The sequence below is a fragment of the Podarcis muralis genome, chromosome 2 (assembly GCF_964188315.1).
Source record: "Podarcis muralis chromosome 2, rPodMur119.hap1.1, whole genome shotgun sequence".
Classification (NCBI taxonomy): Eukaryota; Metazoa; Chordata; class Lepidosauria; order Squamata; family Lacertidae; genus Podarcis; species Podarcis muralis.
In genome coordinates this window covers 96,378,942-96,392,456 of record NC_135656.1, presented here as the reverse complement: position 1 = coordinate 96,392,456, position 13,515 = coordinate 96,378,942, and the positions used below count along the sequence as shown (strand labels likewise).

General features: G+C 44.4%; 1 protein-coding gene across 5 annotated transcripts in view; it reads left to right on the top strand.

The window, feature by feature from the left end:
* Window positions 1-13,515, top strand: part of MITF (melanocyte inducing transcription factor) — a 134,375-nt gene that overhangs the window by 31,619 nt on the left and 89,241 nt on the right. The window lies entirely within an intron of this gene.

The window sequence follows — 13,515 nt, the reverse complement described above, 5'->3', positions numbered from 1 at the left end:
ACAAAGATAGGTAACAAGACAATCCCTGGGCTCAGTTTTGTAATCTAAAAGATACGACACAAAAGGAAAAGGGATTGGGAAGGAGGATTGGGAGGGGAAGCAAGCTCAGGCACTAATTCTTAGTTATAAAGTTCTTATAATGACCAGCTGGAGCAGAAAAAACTTGAAGGGAGGAGTCGAAAGTTGCCCATCTTTCAGCTGAGCCACTTGAGCAGCCCTGCTTCACTTATTCATTTATTTGCTGGATTTATATCCCCTCTTTCCAGCTCAAGGTGGCATACATGGTTCTGTAGGGATGCGGGTGGCGCTGCCATCTAAACCACTAAGCCTCTTGGGCTTACTGATCAGAAGGTCGGCGGTTCAAATCTGCAAAACGGGGTGAGCTCCCGTTGCTCTGTCCCAGCTCCTGCCTACCTAGCAGTTTGAAATCATGCCAGTGCAAGTAGATAAATAGGTACCGCTGCTGCGGGAAGGTAAACGGCGTTTCCGTGCTCTCTGGTTTCCGTCACAGTGTTCCATTGTGTCAGAAGGGGTTAAGCAATGCTGGCCACATGACCCGGAAAGCTGTCTGACGACAAACACCGGCTCCCTCGGCCTGAAAGCAAGATGAGCGCTGCAACCCCATAGTCACATTTGACTGGACTTAACCATCCAGGGGTCCTTTACCTTCCCTTTTTACATGGTTCTCCCCCTTCCGGATTTATAGCCCCACAAACAACCCTGCACGGAAGGTTAGGCTGAGAGGCAGCGACTGGCCCAAAGTCACCCAGTGGGGATTTGAACCCTGGGCTCCCACAGTCTTAACCACTACACCACACTACCTCCCCTCTTCATCTGTTGAGTGAGGGTGGAGTGGCAGCTACTGCTGCTGGATGACAACTGAGGGAGACAAAAATCCTGCCGGAGCTGGCTTCTTGCTAAAACTGGGTGGAGCGGTCCGTTTCTCTCCTCTCTTTTGCTGCAGCTGGTTAGCTTTGCCACAGCCTGATGATTACCAGCTTGTATTAACATGGAGGTGGGCTTTTCTACTGGTGGCACCCGTGTTGTGGAGTTTCCACTCTGCTAAAATATGAGAGGCTTCATCAGCACTGGCATTTTTTGGGGTCCCAAAGGCACACCTGTTTAAGCAAGTGTCGCCCTGAGTGGAACTTGTGGTTTTGTTGTTGTGCTATGTGTGTTACTGTTTGATATTTATTATAGATTTTAATTAGGTATGTTTTAATGCCCCGATGGATTTGCTATTGTATATTTCCATTATGTATTGGTTTTTAGAGTTGTGAACTGCCATTTTGTCATATAAGCAGTATATCAATTAATTAAAAATATTCATCGTCTCATCCTACTTTTGCCATTTCCTAGGTCCTAGCGTTTCCTGTCATGGCCCTGTACCCTGTTTTTAATAGCTTGTCAAAGTTTTGGAAACTTTAGTTGTCCCCCTTACTGAACACAGCCATGCAATGTATGCACCATATTGTGAAAATATACAACTTACATTTTAGGCATGCCTTTGCACCAGGGTTGCTGGAGCTGTGCTTAAGAATCTCTGATAATGGCAACATGGCTGGCAAGTAGCGATTCCTCTGTTCTTCCAGGTTCTCCCCACCCCGTACTCTGTTCTCTGTTTCCTGTCCTTATTTTTCATCTTTGCTTTCAGAGCTGAAGTTTTAAAAAGAATAATTTTTTAGAATAGGGCTTGCAGTATTTACGAGTGACACACTGTTTGCTAAAGGTGGGTCATATAGGCTGATTCTGGAAATCTGATCCTCTCTCTGCCCCACAGCTGCCTGTTGTGTTAGGCTCAGTATCCCACAGATCCAGGTTTTCTCTCCCCTCATGGCTGAGGCACGCACACACACACAAAAACGAATATTCAATTGTCCCTGTGAATCTTCCAGCAAAGTGTTTGGTGCCAAGGAAGACAGTCCCCCCCCCCCCAAGGGGTGGGGAAGGACAATCCATTGAGATTGCTTTCCTTTAAGTGATGGTGGGTATTTGCTTAAGTGCAGAGGATTATTGGTATTGTACCTATGCTGGGATTGTGGGAAGCCATATCCAAATACCCAACCTAATGTCTCTCGGGTTGGTTGCTTTGGCTGGAAACTTTTGTACAGTGACCAAAATGCACTACTCCTTTGACCAGAATGCTAATGTCCTAGTATTTATTGGGGCAGAGTTTCAATTTTCATGCCAAAACATAGCACACACTAACGTTGAATCTTTTGTTAAACTTCTCATCCAGACCACTAAATATGACAGCTTGGATGGGGCTATGCAGAAGCCTGCAAAGATTAATTCATATTATATTATATTATATTATATTATATTATATTATATTATATTATATTATATTATATTATATTATATTATAATTTTATTTAATTTTATTTTATTTTACTTCAAGGAACTGTGCAGTCTCTGAACGAACCTTTGTCCACAATTTCCCAAGCTTTGAGAGAAAGGCGGCAGTGAAATTCCTGACTTTGATACAGCTGAGGCTAAATTCCTTTTTACATACTCTCCACAGAGCCCTCTGAACGACCTGTCCCAGCCCTGTCTAGAATTGCATGACTAAGTCATGAAGTTAAGGGTGTCTTGCTCATCTCCATGATAGATATACAGATGTGGCCTTTTGTAAAATATATATTGCTGTAAAAAAATATCGATCTTTATGGTGGATGTGAGACTATCTGCACTTTTGGGGCTACAGAAAGGAAGCCCCACTCTTACAATGCTTACACTACATTCTGATTCAGATTGGAACTGTATTTTATTTTATTTTATTTTATTGCATTGGTCCTTTGAGGAGCGTCACGGCATTGAACATTCAGAAGATGGAAAAACCACACAATTTTGCTCAGAACATGTTGCACAATATGTTTTCACTGTCTGATTTGCTTACTGATGTTGTAGATTTCATCTCACACAACTGGTAGAGAAGTGTGTGTGTGGGTATGCAAAATGTGTATTTTTCTGCACCGTGTTTTGGACTTCACAGCAGGGGCCATTAAGACGCTCCCTGAAGGAGTGTCTCTGCCTCCATCATTCTGCCCGGACACTGAGGTCCAGTTCTGAGGGTCTTCTGGCAGTTCCCTCACTGTGAGAAGTGAAGTTACAGGGGACCAGGCAGAGGGCCTTCTCGGTAGTGGCGCCCACCCTGTGGAACGCCCTCCCATCAGATGTCAAGGAAATAAACAACTATCTGACTTTTAGAAGCCCTGTTTAGGGAAGTTTTTAATGCCTGACATTTTATTATTTTGTGTATTTTGCTGGAAGTTGCCCAGAGTGGCTGGGAAACCCATCTGGATGGGCAGGGTATAAACAATAAAATTTGTTGTTGTTATTATTATTTACCGGTACTATATTTATGTATAGCTGCTCTGCCCTTAGTAATAATACCCTTTCTGCTTTGTCACACAGTTTCTCTTACGTATGTTCTGTTGAATCTGCAATAAATATGAGCAGACAAATAACTGGCCCTGTGTGCATGGTGGCTGGTACAACAGAGAACTCTGAAACTTATGCTGTTTCTTTTAAAACATTTTTTTTAAAGAACGTCCTTCATTTGTATCTTCTCCCCTGTCAAACAGCTACACTTACTGGCAAGATTAGGAACAGCAGCCTTTTCTTCCTGTTCACTGCCTTAAGTTGTTGCAGCAAAAGCATCAGTGTCTTATGACAGCGTAAAGACAAGGGGTGACCTCCAGCTAAATAATACTTGGAGCAGATCTGTTGAAACCAGTGGGCTTGATTTCATTCATTTCATGTATTTAAGGCTACTTCGTTAGATGGGAAATTTCCTCTGGTCTACTAAGGCTTAGGTCATAGAATCATAGAGTTGGAAGGGTCATTTGGTCCAAACCCTGCAATGCAATGTGGGGCTTGAACCCTTGACCCTGAGATTTAAGACTGAGCTATCCTAACTAGTCTTTAAGGTGCCACAAGAATCTTTGTTGCATTCGCTACAGCAGACTAAAAAGGCTGCCCATCTGGAAATTAAGTTGCTGCAGTTCTTTGAAATAATAAATTTGTTCCTGTTCTCGTACTTCTTGCTAAAAACACATGTTAACTGGCGTTGACCCTCCCTCCCAACTCTTCTGGCACAAAGCAATATCCTACGGAAACTCTTTGCTATAGAACTTGTTTGCTGTTACCTCAGTGGCTTGAATCTGGAACTTCATCAGCGAGAAAGCGCCATATCGGCAATAAAGCCTAAGCTGTGTGTGAAAAGGAGAAACGTGTACAGTGGTACCTCGGGTTACATACGCTTCAGGTTACAGACTCCGCTAACCCAGAAATAGTACTTCAGGTTAAGAACTTTGCTTCAATTTGAGAACAGAAATCGTGCTCCGACGGCGCGGCGGCAGCGGGAGGCCCCATTAGCTAAAGTGGTGCTTCAGGTTAAGAACAGTTTCAGGTTAAGAACGGACCGCTGGAACGAATTAAGTACGTAACCAGAGGTACCACTGTATGTGCATGTGTGTCCATGTTAAATGACTGAGCAGACAAACACAAATGATACCCTTTTGGTGAGCCCATTGATAGAATAATGCTATCTTTGCATAGGATCAAATTAAATCTCGAATTGGGGTTGCCAAATTTTTGGGCCTGTGGGTACATTTGCAAACTGAGGAAGCTGTTTTGGGCACCATATAAACACAGATGCACACACACACTCTCCCTACTTCACTAGTAATTCGCTACAGCTCACCAGTAGTTGGTTGCCATAGAAGGCTTTTTGCAAGCCAAATATATTTTTGTAGAGAGATAGGAGGACGCCGTGGGCACCTGGGAAGAAGTCCTTCATGGCACATGTTCTGCCACATGGGCAACCCATGTCTTGCATATTTATTTTAAGCATTAATGCGCTTATGGCCAATTTTAGTTCAGCCTTTTTTGTAGTGGTTAGATTAGGTGAATGGCAAATGAAACTCATTTTATAATACTGTAACCTGCACATTCTTCAACTGTGGGTGCTTCTTCAGTAGGGTTCCAAGGCCCTCTCATGTCTCATGCCATAATTTGTGAACTCCCCACTCCAAATTACTAGTTTTTTTTAAAAAAAACTACTAGTTTTTTAAAAGTTTTCAGAACCTGAGTTTTCATTCTTCTAAATCTCCCAACACCACAAGCTGGATTTTGCATTGGGCTAAGTAATAGTAACACAGCTATTTGTAGGCCTGTGGTTTTATGTATGGATGCATCCACCTTGTTCATCATTACGTCTATACTGCATGTCTGGGAGTCTTTTCGACTAATGTTCTGAGCCTTTATGGGGAATGCTCTGATGAATCCGAGTTTGTGTATTTTGTTTTGCCTTTCTGGGGTGGAGTTCGCTGCTCCCTGTCGAACTTCTGGTCACTATGGAATATTTTAATATTTTTATTCTTATTATGGCATGCATTTTAACTGAAAACCTAATTTTAACTGATTTTTATTTTCATTGTATGGAGATTCTCATACACTCCTTAGAGACAATTGTGAATTTAAGCGATATACAGTGGCACCTTGGTTGTCGAACAGAATGCGTTCCAGGAGTCCGTTCAACTCCCGGAACCATCCAAAAACCCAGGCACGGCTTCCGATTGGCTGCAGAAGCCACACTGGATGTTCAGCTTCCGAAAATGGTTTGAAAATCCGGAACACTCACTTCCGGGTTTCCATTGTTCAGGAGCCGATTTGTTTGGGAGCCAAGGCATTTGAGATCCAAGGTGCGATTGTATAAATTGCAAAAAGAAGAAGAAAAGCCCAGACTATGCATTGTTTTAACAGTGCTCTATGAAGAAAGACAATGGTGAACCCTGAACCGTTTGTTCGTTTTTATTCTATGCAGATGGATCTTCCTTGTACTCTGCCTGTTTTACTGTTACAATTTGTTGATAATAACAATAGAAGTGTGTGTGTGTGTGTGTGTGTGTGTGTGTGTGTGTGTGTTCAGTTTTTTAGCCTGTGGAAATGTACTTGGTTTACTTTTTAAAGAAGTTGCTAGGTACTGAAATAGCGTTTTCCCCTAACATGGCTTAGGTTGGCTGACTTCTTCCATGTACCTGAAATTTGTTTCCTGAATTTGAGGACTTGAACCTAATTTGGTCTTGCCTGTTTCTGGTTGCATTTTCAATGTGACAGAAAAAAACAAAACCTAGACAGCATCATTGGCAAACATTAATATTAATAGTTTTTAAAAATCATTTTCAGCCTTCAGAGGCTCAAACTTAATTGTCCCATAATCTGGAGGGAATAGGATTTGTATACAGACTTTTGCATAACAAGAGAGCCAATGGGCCACCCAGATCGATTCCTCTCTGAGTTGGAATATCAGTAATAAGTAGGCATTCCAATGATAGTCTTGTTTACGTGCTGCAGGCTCAAGATAATGATTTCAGATGTGAGTATTGCATTAGAAACCGGGTACAAATTTCTCAATTCGAGAAGATCAGCCCTTTGGAGTAGTTTGCTTGGTGTGAGTCATGCATTCCTCTTGAAGGCACCTTCCCCATTCCAACCCCCATTTCTTTTAGCATGCCAGAAACATTTAGACCTTTGACTTATAATTTTGATTTCATAGATCTGGTATGGAAGAATTCAAATTATGAAGCGGGTGGGGAGCAAATTCATGCATGCCAGGGTGTGGAGCTGTTCATTCTGCCACAGTAAACCAGCATTTTTAATAGCGGGGGGTACAGGTACGGGACACAAAAATTTATTTGCTGTTGCTGAACAATTGGTAATTTTAAACCGTTGCTGAAAAGGCAAAGTTGACACTAGAGTTCATTGGGAAGGGGGATGGAAAATAAAACCACCCATTTATCATAGTACTGTTATATAAAACTATGGCTTGGAGTACTGCAGGCACAGGGAAACTCGGCCCTCCAGATGTTTTGGGACTACAACTCCCATCATCCCTAGCTAACAGGACTAGTGGTCAGGAATGATGGGAATTGTAGTCCCAAAACATCTGGAGGGCCAAGTTTGCCTATGCCTGGAGTACTGCGTACCGTTCTGGTTGCCTTACCTCGAAAAGGATATTGTAGAGCTTGAAAAAGTTCAGAGAGCAACCAAAATGATCAAGGAGTTGGAGCAAGAATATTAGAAAAATTCAAGACGGATAAGGTTATTAACGGCTGATAGCCCAGATGACTATATTCTGTCAGCATATGAGCTCATCGCAGCTGCAGACAGCTAGCTTGTTGACACCATGTGATGTGGCTAGCTGTGGGAAAGTAAATTCCCGGAAGTTCACAGGCTGGATAAGTCTTTGTGAAGAGTGTAATATGAGACCTTCCTCTTGCGTATGTACAGGAAGTCTTTGTCACTTGATTGCTGGAGTTTGAAGAGTACAGAAACGTTTTCTGTAATGCTGAAGAGTCAGAAATAAAGGGATGTAAATGCACCATTTCTGGCTATCTCCTTTCCCTGCCGGGGGAGCAGGAGGGAGTGGGTGTGCTCTTCCCACGCTGGGAAGTGTCGCCTATCGAGACCTAGCCTGAGCTTGCTGGGGAATGCAGCCAGGGAGGTCACCGGAGACCAAGCCGGGTGCCTGGGAGAGTTGCCAGCTTCTCTCGATAGAGGCTTGATTTCCAACATATTCTACCTCTACTGTCAGAGGGAGCATGCCTTTGAATAGCAGTTGTTGGAGAAGGCAAGTGGGGAAAATGCTGTTGCACCCAGGCCCTGCTTTTGCGGGTTTCCCATCGGAATCTAGCTGGCCACTGTGAAAACGGAATGCTGAACTAGAGAGGCCAATGGCCTGATCCAGCAGATCACTGCTTACGTTCTTGGGTTCAGTCAATGGCTGTGGACAGATACAGTGGAACTTAATTTGTTCTGGAGGTCCGTTCTTAACCTGAAACTGTTCTTAACCTGAGGTACCACTTTAGCTAATGGGGCCTTGCGCCGCCGCCGCACGATTTCTGTTCTCATCCTGAAGCAAAGTTCTTAACCCAAGGTAGTATTTCTGGGTTAGTGGAGTCTGTAACCTGAAGCGTCTGTAACCCGAGGTACCACTCTACAGGCAATGGGTTGTGTTGCATTGAACAAAGAGCTGCTGTGGCACATGTCCTTGCCACGAGCCCCTAAGCCAGAGGTTTTCAACCTTGTTGAGTCCACGGCTCCCTTGACCAACTACATTCTTTCTGCGGCAGCCCTGTGGGTCTCAGGAGCCTAGTTATGTTACCCCTTGCCTGAGGAGCTGGCAGCCTCTCACCCTTTTCTGAACACGCTCCCTTGTGGAGTGTTCCATCAGCCTCCTCTCTCCCCTCTCCCAGTCTCTGGGCTGCCTCCCCCACCCCAAAGAGAGGTGCCGCCTCACACTGCCCCACAGAGGCCTAGGACTTGTCTGTTCATTACCAACAGCAAGGACTGGCGGACTGACTGGCTGGGCTCCCTCGCCCACTTGTTTGCTTACTCTGAGACCACATCAGCTCCTGGCAACCAGCACCCCCTGGCCAGCCCCAGAGGCACCATTCGCCCGGGGAGCTTGTAGCCAGGGCTGTTACAACAAACAGCCGTGCAAGCCTTTGGGAGGCAGAGACACGAGAGGCCATCAGAGGAGGGAGGGAAGGAAAAAGGGACAGAGACCAGGGTTGCCCATGGCACCCCGACCATCATTCATTGAAAACCACTGCCCTAAGCTGGTCTACTGCCCTCAGGTGCAGAACGTGTTTGGTTTGTGCCTCTGTTCCCTTTATAAAAAAACGAGGACATTACCTACCTCCTAGGATTGCTGTGAGGAGGAGTAATGAAGTAAGTAAGGACTTAGTGATCAGCTGGTGGTTGATCACAGGATTCTGTAAAGTGACACGTTTGGTTTGTTTTAGTTGTTGTTGCTCCCATCCCTATGTACATCTAGCAGTTCCATGGTAATGTTGCTTAATAAAGTTTTGAAGAAATAGACTTGCAATAGCCATGGTATCAAAATTATACAGTTTAGGAGTACACGTTCCTGGGACATGTTGTACTACTTAAATTTTATGTTTTACATGCAAAAGTGCTGTGCCAGGACATATAATTTCCTTTAGCAAAGGTTTCCATTAATAATTGCACTATTTAAGAACTCAAGGAGACACCATGGAACCTTGTTTCTCTCTTAAAATGGGTGGATAATTTTGTTTCTCAGTGGAGGATGGGCCTATATATTGGGAAGTCCCCTTGTTAGAAACTCTGCATCATCAAGGGTGTGCTATACTCTTACTCAATTAAGAGTCTGTATCTGGGCTGCAGAGACAAATATAGCTTGCATGTATAATTAAGGGGAAATGTGTGTCAGGCTCCCAGACAGACCTTTTAAGAGGCAGTAATGGAAATGCTACTTAATAAAGACCACAGCACACGGAAAATACGAATCATCGATTTATTATTGACTAGTGCATGGATTGGCTGGGTGCTACAGAACTCTATGGAATTAAGCCGACTTTTCAGACCACTCAGAACTGTGAGATCTTTCATTGGAGAGGGGGATTCCCTTCCCTTCCACAAAGAAATATGGGCTTACTCTCCCCCCCCCCCATTGGAAATGAAACTATATAAGAGAGCGATGGTTTAAGTTGCTTCTTCTGGAATTTGCTTGGAAGATCACATGTACCTCTTCTCTGCCCAAATTAGGGTGATAATTAAATTGAGACCCAGCAGTGGCTCATAGGGCAGGGGCAGAGGCAGGGGCATCTTTCTGGTGACAATGCCATTGCTTATTGGGATGGAGTAGAGGAAGGTGGTGGCAAGGTTGGGAGAGCCCCATAGATTCATGCACACCACTGACAGCTTCTCCAACATCGCTCTCTCTTCTCGTCGCATCATTGTTTTGATGAGTGTAGTGACACTTCTGGGAGGATGCTACTGTTGGCTCTCTTTTCATTTCTCATGAGCCAGTGCTGGGCAGGTTTCCAGATCTAGCTGCTGTGGGGCAGGCCATGAGTCTAAGACAAATCCACCCCCTAATTCTGGCTCCAGTTTTTTGGGGTCCTCTCCCTCTGGGCCCAAGCCACACAACTGCCTAGAGTGCAAGGCATGTGATGGATGCCACACCTGTTCCCTCGCTCTTGTAGCAGACTGGCGAACATCCAGAACGTGCTTTAGAAAATGAGTGTGTCCATGAGTTACAACGAGGCAGCCATGTGGGATCAATTCTACATAAGGTCTCCGCCCAAGGCATGATGGGGAACAACAACAACTGGGAAAAGACAGACATAACATTTTACAAGGACAGGAAGAATCATCACAGACAGAATAATTGCCACACACAGGAAGAACAAAGATATAGTTTGAGTGCCTCACTTGCAGTTCTATAAATCGTTTATGTGTCAACAACATAAATGGAAGTTATTAATATTGCAGTTGTTGTATAAGGGATTATTATTTTGACCGGAATGTAATTGAAATTAATAAGATTTTGGGATGCAGAATTAAAGAAAACCATCAAATCTAGCATGTGGGGGGGGGGCACCTAAATTATATAATTTGGCATTTGAATGATTGGTATTAGTAATTGTATTATAATTTGGTATTGTTATAATGAGGCTATTATTGGATTGTAATTGAAAATTAATAAGAAGTATTGTATATAAAAAGCTATATTAAGGTGACAAAGTTGTAGGTGGGGGCCATCCTAAAAACAATGTTGAAATACCGTAATATTTCACTCATCACTATGCACAAATCACTGAACAGCATGGGTAAGGCTACTTTCAGGAAAGCTGTCGCAGTTCAGAAAGTAATAAACTAATGTTGACCTTCCACACAGCAATATTAAGGGGCTTTGCTACAAAACACATACTGCATTTTATATATGTATATATAAAAAACCAGTGATGGTTTGTGTGAGAAAATTGCCAGAAACTATGCCCCAAACAAGGCTTCAGAACGATGTGGCATTTAAACCATGCCACACAGCTATTTCAAGCCTATTGCATATTTGTTGCCCTACTCATTTCCTATAACTTCCAAGTGTGGAATGTCCAAATTGGATAGATATTTACAAATTGAGACAATAAACAGGAGGCAGCCACACACACACGATAATTGTAGGTCAGCTGCAGAGTCATGTTTTAATTGTACTGGTGTCTGCTTGTTATAAGCAGTCTTCCATGAAAGATCAATTGTATACAGGGTGACAAAAATGTGGCTGGATGCAACTGTAAAAAAAGGGGGGGAAACAATGAAAGGCAGGGAAACTCTTATCACAAAGCAATCCCTGCAGAAAAGCAGAGTTGAAGTCAGCACCCATCAGCTGGTGGGCGGTGAGTTCAAGCTTGCTGGATTCGCTGTGTGGCAGATTTTCCAGCCAATCCCTGAAGAAAGTCGCTTTGCCAGCCCCATGCTGGGCACTTTTTCTAAGTACCACTTGGCTGTGATGCCGTTGGGAAGTGCTGAGCAAGCAACTTTTCTTTTCTGAGCAAGCGACTTTGACACGTTGGTTGCCTTCCTCTAGCTGACAGTCATCTGACGTCAAGTGATTGAAAGGTGGGCTGTCCCACCCACCTGTCAAAGTTGACCCACAGGGGCGGGGGCTGTTAAGGAGCTGGCTGTCTAAATCAGAGGTTCCCCACCCATGCTATACAGCAAAATGGAGGCAAGGAGCCATGCTACCAAATATGTCTTTGACAAGTGCTGTGGAGCCCTGAGCCAGACGGCTTCACCATTTTAAGCAATTGAAGCCACATTATAACTCCCAAAATGATTATACATTCTTTATCAATCTTCTGAGAAAAATACAAAACCTTATGCAAAGGCTAAGCAAATCAGTCTCCTAAGCTTAAGCCAAGAAATAGTATTCTCTATGAAATTGAATATCAATATACGTATCAAGGCTTTGAGATTAGACCACTGAAGAAGTCCGGAAAACTACCTTGGGAGTGTGCTACCTGCAAGCCCCAGTGTGCTGGTCCCGAGGGCTAACCGTGCGGAGAGGTCCGAGTCCAGTCCAAGGTCGAGGGTACGGTATGGAGGCTGTCCATCAAAGCTGAAGCTGGGTCCAAGGCAGGGAGTCGTGTGAGGTCAGGAAATCTGGCAGAAGAGCAGGACAGGGTGCAGGCAGGAACAGGCTACCAACAATGTTGCTCCCGCAACCTGGGACTGGGCTGGCTGGCTTTTATCTGCCCCGAGGCATAGGGCAGCCCCGGTCCACAGGTGACTTGCCTCTCCTGGCCTGGAGGCGAGCACTCCTCCTGCAGGAACTTAGTTCCCTCCGCCTCTCTGCCCTGAGCCTCTGCAGCTCAGGAGAGGCTGGAGGGTTACCGGACCCAGAGGCAACCTCCTCTTCCCCTGACGGGGCTGAGAGTGGAGCACCTGCAGGCAATAGGTCCTCCATCATCTCAGGAGCCAGAGCAGACTCAGCTGGTGCCTGCACCTGAGGATCCAGCTACAGGTGAGGACCCTTCAGGCTCAGGCCCCAGCCCTGGCTCAGCTGGTTCTGGAGACGGGGACTCCTGTGCAGGCTGGGATTCCTCAGGTTTAGCCTCCGAATCCAAATCCCAGGCCATCACAACTAGTAAAAGGGCCCCATCGGGGGAGAACAGTGGCCTCTCAATTACATGGACTGCCAGGGCGAAACAGGTGCAAAACGCCGGCACCCTGTCTACAACTTCATTAACATCCATCTACAACTTCACTAGCGTCTCTCGGTATTGTGAACAACACCGAACTTACCTTTTGTTGGTATCTTCATGAACTTACCTAAAAAGATAAAGAAAACAAAAGACTGAGTTAAGCACTTGAAAGATCCATTGAAATCAGACATTATAAGTTCATCTTAGGTTGGGTAGTTCACAAGTCTCTGTGGCCTTTGCATAAGGTTTTGTATTTTTCTCAGAAGATTGATAAAGAATGTATAATCATTTTGGTAATTATTGTCTGTATATTAGTCGCCAACGTGTTGCATGAGTAGTACTACTTCTAGCAGCAGCACAGGTTGCAGTTTTCTAACATTATAACTCCCGGCAATTGGCCAGCATCTCAGCAGATGCCCAGCAGTGCTTGCCGCTGGAACAGACTGTGCACCTAACCAAAGGTCTGGTGGTGTTTTGAAGCTGGGAGAAGGGCTATCAGTCTAGCCTTAACAAGTGACAAAACAGCCAGTGGCTTCTCAGAGAAGGCAGTCGGAACCGTCTGCACATACAGTTTCCGACTGCTAGCTTGCAACTAGTTCAAACACTTGCCCAGTTATGTACCTCTCCATTACTAACATTTACAGATGCTTGTATGTGGGATGTATCAACTTGCGTGATTTGTCGTCCTCAGGAAAAAAAAAAAGATGAGGGAGATTATATGTATGGAGCCATCATGTCGTGCGATAAGGCAGTTTTTTATCTGTTTTTGTTAAATTTATCTTTTGAAAAGTTGTTTTAAAGCTGCTTGTTGTGTGTCTTATGTCTGTTTTATACTCTGCCGCTTGTCTCTGGGAGACTCAAACGAGATGAGAGATAATTAAGAAGAGGGTGGCAGGGAACATCAGCAGCTGAGGTTCAAGAGTCAAGAGTTACAGCTTGAAAGAAAAGGGACAGAGAGAGCCCAGGAAGAAGACATATT